Source organism: Porites lutea, chromosome 1, assembly GCF_958299795.1.
Source record: "Porites lutea chromosome 1, jaPorLute2.1, whole genome shotgun sequence".
Lineage (NCBI taxonomy): Eukaryota > Metazoa > Cnidaria > Anthozoa > Scleractinia > Poritidae > Porites > Porites lutea.
In genome coordinates this window covers 13,261,399-13,277,094 of record NC_133201.1, presented here as the reverse complement: position 1 = coordinate 13,277,094, position 15,696 = coordinate 13,261,399, and the positions used below count along the sequence as shown (strand labels likewise).

The 15,696-nt window shown below is 36.4% G+C and overlaps 1 long non-coding RNA gene across 1 annotated transcript; it reads right to left on the bottom strand.

The window, feature by feature from the left end:
• Positions 1-1,276: 1,276 nt before the first annotated feature.
• LOC140935349 (uncharacterized) lies at positions 1,277-3,817 on the bottom strand. Its single transcript, XR_012165192.1, has 3 exons — positions 3,680-3,817; positions 2,880-2,976; positions 1,277-1,576 (listed from the first exon to the last, which is right to left on the bottom strand). It is a non-coding gene; the product is annotated as an uncharacterized lncRNA (long non-coding RNA).
• Positions 3,818-15,696: the final 11,879 nt, after the last annotated feature.

The following is a 15,696-nucleotide window of genomic DNA, read 5'->3' as shown; positions in this document are numbered from 1 at the left end:
CGATCATGCATAAAACACCCTGTTTATAACTTGTGCCAAACTATATACCCTGTTCAGGACAGAGAGGACCAAAACCATACCCTGTCCAGCGGCACATCTCCATGGAGGCCATATAAGGGAGTACCCCCCCCCCCCCCCAGGGATAGCAGACAGTTGTAGAATATATGGCTCAACATAAACTATTTCTGTTTTCTTATATTATATTATGGTTGATTTTTTTTCACTTTTAAGTGGTAAGTTGCTGTTTAGTTTAGTGTGAGAAGAATGGGTACTTTATGAGATTATAAAAACCAAAGTGACCCTCACAACCTGTGGGATACTCGGGTCAACCTTTTGGTGCGCTGGGTATCTGGCACAATTTGCCAACCAGAACCCAAATCCTTTTACAGTCTTTTCTATGACCAAAAGGCCCAACGTTAGCTACTTTTGGCAAATGTAAACTATGTGATTCCAAGTTAGTCATTTTGTATTCCTGAATCTGCTGTGTGAACCTTCGTAATTTCCAGTCACATTGAAGGTGTTGAAAATGCAGCCCCTTTATTGTCCATCCTGTCATGAAATGTCAGCCCCATCCACAGGTAGCCCAAACTCTGAAGGAGTTTGTTGGACTTTGAATTTATAAGAGAATGTATGACAATAAACAAAATACGTCCTAAATTCCATTTTTTGACAAAAATAGAAATGAGAATGACTTACGTTGTGTTTTTTGTTTTTAATTGTTAAGCTAAAACGGCCTGGATATACCCTACTTCAATAATTATTATTAATTTTTTCCAGTATTTTAGTTATTCATTTTGTTATTAGGCAGGTACCACAAGGAAATGATTTGGTTGTTCCTTTTTAATTTAGATAATAGATAACTTTGTAGGTGATAATTATTTGTAATGCACTGAACTGGGGGCCTTTCTCTGCTACCAAAAGAAAATCTTTAACCTTTAAAACAAAAGGGTCAAGGCTTCTTTGCTGAATCAAGGCACTGTATCGTGGAACACAGTGCTTTTTAGAATTACCGCCAAAGTAGCAGCTTTATTTCCTGAAAGAATGATTATAATGGAAGCTTTATTTAATGCATGGCTAATTTCAAATTTTCAGGTAACTTTCCACCCCAGGTATAGAGGGTACATAAAAGCACATTGTGGAAGTGGAGAAAGAGTAAAAGGAAAGTAAAACAGAGGAAAGAATTATGGGAAAAGGAAGAAATGAAAAAATGGTTGTAGAATTGTAAACAAACAACTTTATTTTTATAAAAGTAATAAACAATTTTTTTTTACACATTTTATCAAATTCTTAGAGTGGTTTGTTTGTGGTTTTGAGAGTTTTATTAACCAAATGGTCAAGCTACCCAGACATGCAACTGAGCAGCCAACTGCTTGGCCTCAATGAAAATTGTTGTTTTTTTTCCTGTTTTCTTTTTTCTTTTTTTCTTTTTTTTTTTTTTCATTTTATTTGCTATTTCTCTTGAAGCCTTCTCCAATTTTCTTCATTTCTTCATTTCTTTCTCCAACTGGTTTCTCTGTTCCTCACAAGCATTTGACTGCAACACCCTCCGGACCTCCAACTCCTCCTCCTGTTACAGCTGCAACATGGATATACCTGCATGATCATTTTTATTCCATTTTAAATTTATGATAAGCTCACCATACTGAGTGAAAAACAAAAAATAGCCCATAACCAGCTTAATCCTGAAGGTCTTGTCTCATCAGGAGCTCAGAAGGCAATCAAGGAAATAGGTAATAGGTCACAGGGAGGGGAAGGAAAACACCTTTCCCCCCTCCCCCCTTGAGTGGAGGAAGGGGGAAGAAAAAGAAAAAGAATTCATCCCAGGATCAACAGGATCTATTTCCACACTTTTCAACACCATGATGGTACCACTTGGCTGAGGACTGTTGTCAGAAAGTTCAGTGTGGAATAGGGTATGGAAGGCAGAGAGTTCGGTGACAATGAGGCTCCTAGGATTTGAAAAAAACAAAACAAAACAAAATACAATTGCAAAAAAGCAACTATAAATAATTTTGCAAAAATCCTAATATTTAGGATAAATAATTTGAATTGATACTATAGTTTCTAGTAAATGTAAAAAGATAGCAGGTGAACATGGGTGGGCTGACAGATGCCAGCAGTAGATCTAGGGAGGTCCCCGGCCCTCCATATTTCTAGATCAAATTGAGGACAACAGTGCCAAGAAAATTCTTTTCTAGATTGAGCTCCTCCGTACCTTAAGGTCTGAATGAGTGGTTCCTTCCCGCCACCTTAAGGTCTGGTGAGAATCCTCCACCCCTCCCCTGCCCCACCCCTCTTCTTATCTGAAGGTTCCGATCTGCCACTGTAGGCTCCAGGTCCTATTTCAGAGCTATACAGAGACACTACACTAATACAATCTGCAGAACCATTTTTTTTTTAGAAACTTGAGCTTGTAATAGTGATCACCAAGCTACAAGAAGTATGACCTAAAGTAAATTAGGGACCTGTCATTTATTAGAGGGTGGGGGCAGGGCTGGTGCAATTCTTTATCCCAGGTGAATTTTTTTTATGCCCTCCCCCAATTTCCTGCAGAAAAAAATGTAACCCTCCCCCTTGTATGGCCCAAAATAGTTATGACCCTCCCCACGCTAAAAGATATGACAGGGATTATTAAAAGAGATCAACTTTTACTTTGTGATGAAGGGAGGCACCAATACGACATTCAGGAACAGGTATCTAAGATCACCTCATGCATTGAAGCAATATTGAGCACGAACAATCCTGGTGTTGCTGGAAAATTTTACATGACCGATTATGTTCTTGTCCCAGCTGATTAGTTAATACTGAGGGCGAACATTATGAAGCTCAGTGAGTTACTAGAGGACATATTAGATATGGATAGACACATTAAAGCTCACCTTAACACCCTGTTTCACTCAAAGACTGGTAATTTTATACGAGGAGAAGAGTATTCTAAATCGTTTGATGAAGCTGTTATTACAAGGCTTGATGAAGCTAAAAAAAGAGTAAACAGTGAATTGAAATATCTTAATGAGAAACTTGATCAATGCAAAGACATGTTTCGCAGTGTGTTGCTGTTGAAAAACAAATCAAGAAAAAGACGTACATGTAGGGTTGTTGGGTAGTTCAGGTTGATCATTATGAAAGTTTAAAATGCTTAATGTGCAAGGGACTTGTTTGTTAAATAATATATTTTATTTGTTGATTTATTTTTATTTTAAGTGAACAGCAATGTTTGCTAAAAATGGTATGGCCCTCCCCAAAGCCCAGCTTAAATTTTTGGTGACCCTCCCCTTTTTGGCTACATAAAATTTAATGACCCTCCCCCCAATTGCACCAGCCCTCCCCCGCCTCTAATAAATGACAGGTCCCTTATGTGTTTTTTACTATTGTTAACACTTGGAATCAACTAACCCATAAAATTACAAGATGGTTAACTGACCTTAACTGTATTTGTACCCTCTTTGTAAACGTAACAATCATGTTTATATTGGGAAGTTCAGTAATAATAATCCAGATGGCCAAAACTTCCATATTTTGGCCATTCTTATTCTGAAGTATCCACCTTATTCTGAGCTATCCAAACAGATACTTTGCTATGAATAAGCTTTACACGGCAGTCGCGGAAGTGGTACTGTAACAGACATTGTTTGCTCCTTGCACTAAATTCTTACAAAGAACGTGAAAAACAACTAACCTCTATGTAGGCTTTGATCCATATTTTGGAGTAACCATTCTCATCTTAGCCTTCTTCAGTCTTTGTATACTTAGTGTTTCATCACAACAAGGTCGTAAAGAGTCGGAGCGATTTGCCGAAAAATAATTTTATTCAGTTCCAGTCTCCAAGCGGATACCTGATTTTGGAGTATCCATTCTAGTCACGACCAAACTAATATTCCTGCGATGCATTGTGGGTATATCATCAGAAAGTTTGCTGATCAAACTTTTTGTACTGCTCATAACATTGCTGCTGGAGTTCAATGCTGCGTTAAGGTGGCTCGACTGGATTTTCTGGGGAGGATACCTCCCAAGTTTGAGCATTAACTACGTTGCCATGAGTAAAGATATGGGAAAAAGATTACCACAACTGTATTATATAAAGATGAAAATTTCTTATGATCTGGGTTTTATTGCAATCAGAGTCGCCATAGCAACGTAACGACGCCATTACGTTTTTTATTTATCTCTGTGTTTCTCTGTACCAAGAGTTTTTTTTAAGAAATCGCTTAAGGGAGTTTGTACCTGCCATAATTGCCTCAATTATGGCAAAGTTTGAACAAATTTTATGCGAGCGTTTTTGAGATATTTTGAAGCGAAGTTTTAAGCATCATAAAAACAGTGAAATAGCATGCTATCCACACAATTAGCTAAATTTTTAAGAAAATGACAAGCTTGGGAAACTCGGCTTCATCTCATAGTGGTTTGATTCCATTGAAAACTGCGTACAAAAAAAGAGGAGAAATGCTCCGAGCGATCGCGAGTAAGAAGAATTTTAGTAACTTGCATTCAGCTGCTTTTGTTACTGTTTTTGCACGTAATTTGGTCCATGCCTACAAATTTCGCATTTTTCAAAAAACCGCTCGATAAATTTTTTTTATAAATTTGACAATCCCGAGATCAATCGTCTATAAATATACCCTGCAAGTTTCAAGAACATTGAAAACAGAAAAGGCTTTTAAATAGGGCCTCGAATATAACCAATTTTCCCCCCAGATTTTGTGTTTACAAGTGAGCGTCCTCATTATTCACTGGTATTGTTTCCAAGTTTCTTATACACGTGCACATTTAGCAAAAAGATAGAATTTGCATCAAAAAGGACCCTCGGTTAAATCTCCCGAATATGCTAATAACCAGGTAAAGAAATTAGTGATATATTATAACATCACATTGACTCTTTGTGAGAGTTTCTGTGATGTTGTAACTCGAGTAAGATAACTAAGAATTGCATCCTACAAGATGAGCCGTGACGTTCGTTCACCGTCTCGGCTCTCACTGCTATCTGTGACACAAGCCAGTTATTAGCATATTCCGGATATTTCTTGCGAAAGTAATCGAGAGCTCTTTTTGATGCAAATTTATTTCTTTTTGCTAAATGTGCACGTGCATATGAAACTTGGAAACAATGCCAGTGAATAATGAGAACGCTCACTTGTAAACACAAAACCTGGGGGAAAAATTGTTTATATTTGACGCCCTATTTAAAAGTCTTCTCTGTTTTCAATGTTCTTGAAACTTGTAGGGTATATTTATTGGCAATTGATATCGGGATTGTCAAATTTATAAAAAAAATTTATCGAGCGGTTTTTTAAAAAATGCGAAAATTGTAGGAATAGGCCAAATTACGTGCAGAAACTATACAAAAGCAGCGGAATGCAAGTTAATAAAATCCTTCTTACACGCGATCGCCCAGAGCAATTCCCTTCTTTTCTTGTACGCAGTTTTCAATGGAATCAAACCACTATAAGATGAAGCTGCGTTTCCAAAGCTTATAGCATGCTATTTCACTGTTTTTATGATGCTTAAAACTTCGTTTCAAAATATTTCGAAAACGCTCTCATAAAATTTGTTCAAACTTTGATATAATTGAGGCAATTATGGCAGGTACAAACTCCCTTAAGCGATTTCTTAAAAAAACTCTTGGTACAGAGAAACACAAAGATAAATAAAAAACGTAATGGCGTCGTTACGTTGCTATGGCGACTCTGATTGCAATAAAACCCAGATCATAAGAAATTTTCATCTTTATATAATACAGTTGTGGTAATCTTTTTCCCATATCGTTACTTATGGCGACGTAGTTAATGCTCAAACTTGGGAGGTATCCCCCCCAAAAAATCCAGTCGAGCCACCTTAAGGTCCACAAGCAGTCAACCGTAGTGAACGTAAAGCCAAACGATAAGAAAATGAACCACATATAACGAAGTTTTGACAACACATATTAAAACGTGCACTGTACATATCGACAAAAGCACGCCATATAATGAAAAATACACTAAGTATATCACAGTAGGCGCGCAATATATTTGTTAATGGACTCCGTATATAAGGAAAATATGTCAATATATTCATTGATGGACCGCTCATAAAGGTATGAGTACTAGACATAATGGTGTCCCGAATGCATATAATACTCATCGGAAGACACGTGACGGTGTTGGCGTTCCATAAGGAACTGTTGGAAACGAATGACATAACACTATACTCAACTGAGAATGAAGAAAAATCTAGTGTTTGTGAAAGATGGAACCGTACAATTGAAACCAAAATGTGGAAGCAGTTTACTGTCCAGGGTAATACCCAATATCTCAAAATACTACCGAAAATACTGAGCCAGTATCACCAAACACAGCTCCATTAAAATGACACCTGTAGAAGTTAGTAAAAGAAGTATGAAAGTGCCGTGTATTTCAGTCTGTATGAAGATATGGAGCAATTGTCATCTAAACCTAGGTGCAAGGTTGGTGATAAAGTTAGGATAAGTACGTACAAATCCAATCACCTACAGATTAAACATGATTAAAGCTAAAAAAGGATCTCAATAAGGAGGAAATACACAAGGGAGCTTTTATGACCCTGAATTACTGAAGACAAAACAGATGTATTCCGAAAACAAGCTCTTGTGAAATGATTGGGTTATAGTGACGACTTTAAGTCTTGGATTCCACTGAGCAGCTTACAGGATTTATCTAACCAATAGTATAAATGGACGATCATATAAGAAAGCTAGATACTAAGATTCGTAGTGAGGAAGCTGAGCTTAACGCACAGTACACTAAATTCCAAAAGTTGGAAGAAGAGATTGCTACATTATACCACAAGAAATTGGTAGTGAAAAAACTGGAAACAGCTGAAATGTCATTAACCGGCGTCCAAAAAGTGATCTTTGAAACGGAAGAGGAGGAGGAGGAGAAAGAGTAAATGGCTTAAAGAGATATTAATATATACTATTTATAATGGTGTATTTATTGGAAAAGAAATATGTCAATCAATATATAAACTTCCTCAGATTTTCTGGAATGAGAAAAGCGTTTAATTTGCGAGCAAGCTAACATATTTATTGTACTACTGAGTTGACCATCATAAAAAAGATAACACATTCTTTTTTTCCATGATCAAGGGCAAGCTACCATGACATGACAAGGAGGCGCGTTGGCGTCTGATCTGTCGATTTCCGTTTTAATACGGAAATAAAGAAGCAACCTTTAGCTGTAGACTATTACAAAGTAAATATATTGCAGCACCCCTTCATACTTTATCTAGTAATAGTTGGCACTACAGCTGCCCCCGCTCTGTATGTATCGTGGTTGGTCAATAGTCTTCTTGTTTGTATAGCTCTTTAAAATATACCGATTCATTATGGACACACATATTCCATAGAAAAGGTGAGATAAGAACTGGAAACGAAAAGTTTCATGCACTGATTCAGTTCGATTTTAAGCATCTCAGAGCAAAACATTTTCAGGTTCGAGAATATTTCATTCTAAAATATAAGCAGAGACTTGACTTGACTTGACTTGTAATTCTTCATTATTTCCCTCATGTTATTAGCTGCCAAAAAACAAAATTATGAACTGTAAACTAAAGCTTCACTCCTAAGGATTCTACTGAAAAATATTGAGGGTGTTACATGCGCTAGAAGACCTACTTGTAGAACCACTTTTTAAAATTTTCTATACATTTGTCTGTAAGAAAGTCCGGGAAATTACTATTACAGACCATGCAGACAAATATATGGAAAAGCTAAAGCAAGCCTCTAGTGAAATTCAAAGCGCAGGAACCGAGCGTCAAATTTTTTTTTAGTACAATCCTTTGCTTACAATTCATATTTTTTTCAGAACAGCCGTTTTACGGAAATCATTCGACTTTAGATTCTTATACAAACACTGTAATTTTCTCACACGTTTGCCTACTGTTCTACTCAAGATGGCGTCAATAACCTTGACAAGGTCTTATAAACGTTGCTTTCAGTAACTCTTGAGGAATGCAAAATGGTAAATGCTGCTCTTCAACAGATATCTTTCTGTCTTGACTTGCGCAAGATTAACTGTCGACTCTTACTGTCGACTGTGAATGATTGCAGACGTTGGCTAACCTGTGATCAGTCTCAATTTTCGTTTTGCTTTGTAATAACATTCCACTTAAGAAAGCAGTCAAAAATAGGGTACAATACCATGGGGAACGTTGTAATAGAGGGCAATTCATAGCACTGTGGAATACCACGTTTTAAAATCGTATATAATCGACTCTCTAGGACCCACAAACTATTTTATCACGCATTACACGAAAAAACCTAAAATTTTTAGTGATATGAGCTGTTCTTTTAGTTTCTGAATGGTGATCTTGCAGTATTTCGTATCCGTGGTGTAGTTAATGTGCAAATCTGTCACCGAACCACCATGGTGCAGCAATGGCTAAAATCATTCTCCCGTTACCAATCTGGATTTATCCTTCAGAATTGCCTCTTGGTCCCATTGTTTTTATCAGAAAGTGGTTTTGTGACGGGTTTATGGATGATTGAGACCATTGGCCGTAGACTTTACTTGATCCATCTTACTTGGAGTGGTCTCAAAAGTTAATGACCTAACGCAGGCTTGACCTTCGTTCATGTAATCTACTTTTTATTGCATCAAGGCTTAATGCCAAGTCTGATAGTTTAGTTTCATGGCATCGAGAACCTGGTGCCACAGCTGTTGATGCTTTCAGTATTACCTGGGCTAATTTTAATTGTTACGCTTTTCCTCAGTTTTAGTCAGCTGTCTCGACTTTCGGCCAAAGAAAAAGGTAACCAAAACGTGTCCTAAGCCGTCTTCGCCATCTCTGTAAGAAAGCCACTGATGTTATAAAGACTCCTTGTCCTTCTACTCATTGCGCCGCCTTATTAACGCCTGTTGGCTCGGATCTCAATGAAGGAATAAAAATAAAACAGCGCTGTCACCTACGTAGGCAGCAGAGTGAAGTGAAATGCCCATAGTAACTTAGTAGATGTCATGGATGGAGTCTTTCCTTCAAAAGAACCTTTTTCAAATAATGAATATCTGATTTTGGGTGCAAACTTGAGTCGATGTAGATTTTCTTGCCGTTGGCAAACTGACCAAAACAACTTTTCCGATTGCTTATGAAGCCAAAAAAGGACGTCTTACCTTCTCGTTTTATGTGATAAAAAGGTTCACGCAAATATTTGTAAAAGTTAATCCAAAATATGAAAAATAAAAGGGTGTTGGAATCTTATTATAATCTTTTTTACTCCCACTTATCATCTTCGGCCGGACTTACTCTTCTCCGAAGCCACACCTCTTCTAAGAAGGGTGTTTTGAATTTAGTTATCACCGATGCAATCGATAGTCAGTTCTGTTAAAGCTCTTTAGAAAGCCAAACTCCGGTGGTGAACAGGTTTCCAAAACGTTAGTTTTGCTTAATTATTGACTTAAACCTACTCTATCATGTCAAGAATAGATTTTCTTTCAAAACACTTTTTTTAAAGACATGAACTTTTAATACTAACAAAATGAGACATGCTATAATTCTTCGAAAAGAAAATGGATCCTGCTTAAGTCGAATCGGCATACAATATTGCTTGTAATCAAACTGATAAAATACAATTTAATTTCCTTTTAGTGATGTTGGAAAGATTGTCGACCCTTTATTTTTTTACAGCACGATTTTAAGTGGGTACCAAGGTCACACATGTACAAGATGATTCTTAAGTTAAAAAAGCTGACAAACATTGTTTTAAAGAATAATACAAAGAATGGTAAAAGAGGGTCAAAAACGAGATTCACCCTGAGCAGATTCACCTGATCGGGATTCGGGATCGGCACCTGATCACAGTAGTATCCGTAATAAAGAGGTTAAGTTTATATGAAATTACTCTCTGGGGCCGAGATTTCGTGTCCGTTGTCCGTATTAGAGAGAGTCGGTATTATGGAGGTTTATTTAAGAAAATATATGAGAATTTCTCGGGACACTGGATACTGTCCGTAATAGAGAGGAGTCGGTATTAGAGAGGTGTCCGTACCGAGAGGTTCGACTGTATTCTTTTCTACCACTAATTATCATGTGAAAGGTTTAAATCCAGGAGTCATTTCAAAAGTAGGTTGAGTTTCATCGTCCGAGTAACCGTAGTCCTGAATAGAACTGTTGTTGTTGACATTGACATTTACTGATGTTTCGACAACCTGTGCGATCATCTTCAGAGTCAAGGTAAGTTGTATCACGTCAGTTGATGGTATTATACTCTGGTTATAGAGCAAAACTCTGATGGTAAAAAGGTTTCTTTCTAAAATGTTAGTTTTCTCAATGATTGACTTCAAAATACTCGGTCGTTTCGAAAAAAGAAATTCTTTCAAGAGAAAATCGTTTTTAAAGGCATCATTTTTTGACACTTTCAAACTGCGACATGCTATGATTCGTCGCTAGTACTCTCTAGGGTGGATCCCGCTTTAGTCAAAGCGGCGTACAATGTTGCTTGTCCTCAACCTAACGGAAACACTTTAATAACTTTATGCTGTGCTGATGATGTTGGACAGAGTGAGGACCCGTTTACCACGGCTTTCAGCGGATACCTAGGTCACGCATGTAAAAGATAACTGTTAAGTTATAGAAACAAATACGAGCTAAAAAATAAAGTTCTAAAGAATAATACAATGAATGTTAACCTGAGAATAGTATGATGAATGGTAAAAGAGGGTCAAAAATGTGACTCTATGTACCGCGCCACGAAAAGCCTTTCCCCTTAATAAAAAAGGAGTTTTAAAGGAAATAGATCTTTCACAGTTTAGCCTAAAAAAATTGCTGCATTTGAATGTAAATAAGGTCAATTCTCGACGAAATATGTTTTTTATGAAAATCGAGAAGATAGCTTTGTAAGCAGTTCGAACGTTTAAATCGTTGTTGTCAAAGGAAGCACAACGTTCAACAGACAGTCACTATTCTTTTCTACCACCTAGTATCATCTTCGGGCCTTATTCTTTCCCGAAGCCACCCTTCTTGGTGTATAAAGCTTTCATTTAAATTTACTTCAAGCTTACAGAAAGGTAAACATCGGTGGTGATTAGGTGTCGAAATCGTTCGTCTTTCTTTTTATCAGTAGATTTCGTTTTTTATCCTGGAAAGAATGTCCACACACCCACGTCACCGTTATATTTGCGGATAAAAAGTACACGCATCAAAGCAAGTTCAACTTCTTTTACCTTGTAATGACAAATAAACTAAAATATGGATTGATTTACACAGAATAATTCAATGAATGGTGAAGGAGGATCATAAACGAGGTTCTACTAACCACGTCCATTGAAAAGCCTTTTCCGTTATCAGTAACAAATTTAAATGGGTTATTTTCAAAGATTTCGCTAAGAATTCACCAAACGTATACAAAATAGAAATGCTTTTTGCAACACGGTTTTTCAGAAAATGGAGGAGTTCAGACGTTTGACTCGTTGAAACAGTTTGAGTAGAATAGAAAAAACACCATTCAGCCGACTGTTCTATTTTACCACTAGTTATCATTTTGACCGTTGGTATTCTTCTCCGAAGGAAACCGTCTTTGTGTATTAAGAATTTTTAATGTTTATTCTCAACCATGCAATCAACAGTCTTTCTGTTAAAGATAACAGAAAGCTAAAAACTGGTGGTAAAAAGGTTACTTTCCAAAACGTTAATTTTCTTAATCATTGACTTCAAAATACTCGGTCATGTCGAAAAAAGAAATTCTTTCCAGAGAACACCATTTGTAAAGGCATCATTTTTTGATAAGCTTTCAAACTGTGACATGCTATAATTCGTCGCTAGTATTCTCTAGGTTGGATCCCGCTTTAGTCAAAGCGGCGTACAATATTGCTGTCCTCAACTTTACGGAGACACTTTGATTTTCCTTTATGCTGTGCTATGGATGTTGAAAAGAGTGTGGACCCGTTTACCACGGTTTTCAGCTCATGCCCAGGCCACGCAGCACAAGATATCTCTTTTCCGTTAAAGCAACAAATAAGCTGAAAAGTAAAGTTCTAAAGCATAATACAATCCAGGGACCGCGGAGCAAGGTGAAAAGTGGGAGGGCTGACAATTGAAAATATTTTTTTCATATTGAAAATCGAAAAAAGGAATAAAAGGAATAAAATCATAGTATTTGTATGTTAAATGGTCAAACTAAAACTCATCATTTTCACTGCAAGTAGTTGTCGTCTTTTCTGCAGAGCTTACGGACTTTGACGAAGTCCCAGATAACTCTAATAAACGACCAACATACACGGTCAGTTCAGATTCAATGCAAGAAAAGACGGGATTACAATTTTAGTATAGAAAATACCACACTGACGTGATCTGAAAAATTTCTAAGTATGGCCGTTCACTGTTCAAGTAATGTAATTCTTCTTGCCATCGAATATTTCATTGATTCGAAAGGAGAAAGAAAAAATATAAAACTTTTATCAACTCAAAACAACTACACACCTTCATTTGGCTTGAAAAAGCTAGTAATTTTCTTCATTTCGTCGCCTAAGAACTCGCAACATTTCAATGTGAATAAAATCAATAGTGATTGAAAAATGGTTTTTATAAAAATAGAGGAGAAAGCTTTGTAACGAGCTCTAATGTTTGAGTAGTTGTTGTCGAAGAGGAAGCACAACGTTCAACAGACTATTCATTTCTACCACCAATTATCATCCTCGGGCCTTATTCTTTTCTGAAGCCACCCTTCCTGGTGTATGAAGGTTTTACTTAAATTCATTTTTAGCTTACAGAAAACTAAACACCGGTGGTGAATAGGATCCCACGTCACCGTTATGTGGGGATAGAAAGAACATACATGCACCAAAGCAACAAATAAACTGAAATATGAACTTTTAAAGAATAATAATTAGAATGAATAGTAAAAGAGAGTCAAAAACGAGATTCTACAAACCACGCACAACGAAAAGCCTTTCCCAATATTATGAGAGAGGTTAATGATAATGATTGTCAATGAAGTTTTATCTAAAAATCCCCTGGTCTTAAAAAACAGAATCTAGTCGAAAAATGGTTGTTTAGAAAATAGAGAAGACGCCTCTGTAAGGAACTTGGACGTGCGAGTAGTTGTTGTCTGAGGAGAAACGACGTTCAAAAGTTTTTTTTTTTTTTAATTACAAATTAATACACCATTTTTTTAAAAAAAACGATTGATATTTATTTTTCCTAATGATCTTCTTTCATTAATAACTTTCCGTCTTCCTGCAACAAGAACAACAACAAATCCGTTATCAACTTCTCTGCTGTATGATATACTTTAAAAGGAGTTTTAGTGATCGAAGTATTTAAGTACATTGTGGAACCTCGATTTAACATGCAAAGGGACTGGGGAAATGTGTTAGTTAAGTGGAGGGTTTGCTATATCGAACACCTCTATATAACGAATGCTTGGGAAATGTTACATCGTTAAGCGGAAATGAGGTTATAAGGTGTGTATGACTGTGTATATAAACACTTGGATAGTTTGCCAGACACAAGTTCACAGATTTTTGATCTCTTTCTCTATCTCTTTGGCATGTTCTAGCCATTTCTAATACTTAATCCCTTGAAGGACATCTGTGAGCAATTATTGATCAAACCTTTTAATTTCTAAGGCTTAATTTCAGGAAAATAAAATGAACTGTTTGTAAAACTTTAACTTCTAATAATTAAATCTTTTGTAATGGTTTAAAATAAACTATTCTCAAAACAGAGAATGCTTTTAGATCATAGCTGTGTAAATCAAACTGAAACAGTGCATAGAACCTTTCGTTTCCTGTTTTTACTCTCACCTTCTGTATAGAATATGTGTGAAAATCTTTGATCATGAATTGGTATATTTCAAAGAGCTACACAATGACCAAGAATACTATTGACCGACAATAAACAGAGGGGGTGGAGCTGTATTGTCAACTATTACTAGAAAATATTTCTTATTTGAGGGAGGTGGTTAATAGAGGGATGGCTTTTATTTGAGGAAATAAAATATTTTGTATCATCTTACAATAGAACTTTGATTTCCACTTTAAGGTCAAATCCACAGAGCCAAACCTCCAAGGTTTCCATATTTGTTATAAATGTATGGTTCAGCTACATGTAAGAAAGACTTGCCAAAGAACTTATGAATTACTCAACTTATTCAGATCTTAAGTGACATTTATATAACCACAAGTATTTGTTATTTTTGCATCCCCTAACACACCTTGTCTGTCTGCCCCCTTCTAATATTGTTGCATAAGCTTTGCTTTCAGTATCTCTTGCGGAATGCAAAATGGTGAATACTGCTCTTCAACAGATATCTTTCCATCATAATGAAACAATTCTCTTCATCGAATTCTCATTAACATATTGTCTTAAAAGTGAAATGACTAGAACGCCCAAGAGCAATGTGATCAAACATTTTAAATTAAAAGTAAAAGAGAAATAGCGAAGAATTACAACTTCTAATCAAATCTTTGCTTATATTTTAGAATAAAGTATTCTCGAAATGGGGAATGGTTTTATCTGAGCTGGCTTAAAATCGAACTGAATCACTGCATGAAACTTTTTGTTTTGTGTTCTTATCTATGTATGCAATATGTGTGAAAATATCCAATTATGAATCTATGTTTTTTAAAGAGCTACACAAACAAGAAGACTATTGACCGACCACGATACATACAGAGCGGGGGCAGCTGTAGTGCCAACTATTGATAGATAAAGTATGAAGGAGTGCTGCCATATATTTATTTGTTATGGTCTACAGTTCAAGGTTGCTTTTTGATTTCCATAAATGGAAATCGGCTCATCCTCGGTGTAAGAACCTGTTAAACGCACAAGTGATGTAAAACGGAGGAAACAAAGAAGTCCAGGCAATAGAACGCAGAAAAACAAAAGGTGCGAAACAAAGAAAAAGTTCACAGGTTCTTACACCGAGGTAAACCCTGGAAATCGACAGATTAGACGCCTTACACTACTACATGAAAAATTACTGCAATTTGATTGGCTTAGAGCAGTGGTATTTCAGCTTAATTTGAAATACCTACATGTGAAAATTACAAACCTTTTGCAGGTAGTAGTATAAACAAATAACAGCATGATTTGTACGTGATATTTGGCATAAATACCACTCGTGATATTTCAAAATTGTCTCAAATTTAAAATTACGCATAACAATTTCGAAATATCACTCGTGGTATTTATGCCAAATATCACTACAAATCTTGCTAGTACAAAAACAAAGCTCTTCATGTCATATGTCGTAGTAGCTTGCCCTCGATCATGGAAAAAAGAACATGTTCCCTTTTTAACGATGATCAACTCAGTAGTATAATAAATATGTTAGCTTCCTTGTGAATTAAACGCTTTTTTCATTCCTGAAAATCTGAGGAAGTATTAAAAAGTTGAACTAGAAATCATATGAGCTTACCCCTGATACGTGAAAAGGTAAAAAGGGGTGCCATAACAGAAAACAAACAGAAAGATCTTACCAAATCCTCATCCACTTTGCTGGTTGATGAAGAAGCACCTTCTTTGCTCTTTTTTATTTTTCTCTCCCCGTTATCTCTAAAATCTCTCTTTGCGGGAGAACGTTTTGGCATGGTACAACAGCACCTACAACGCGACGGTTGACAACTCACAAGCGATCGACCAAGAAACAACCCAGCAAGTACGTCATGTAAGGTCACCTATTGACCAATAAAAACGCGGGCTCGAGTATTGGAGGGTCATTTTTCGCCCTCTATTACAATCTTCCCC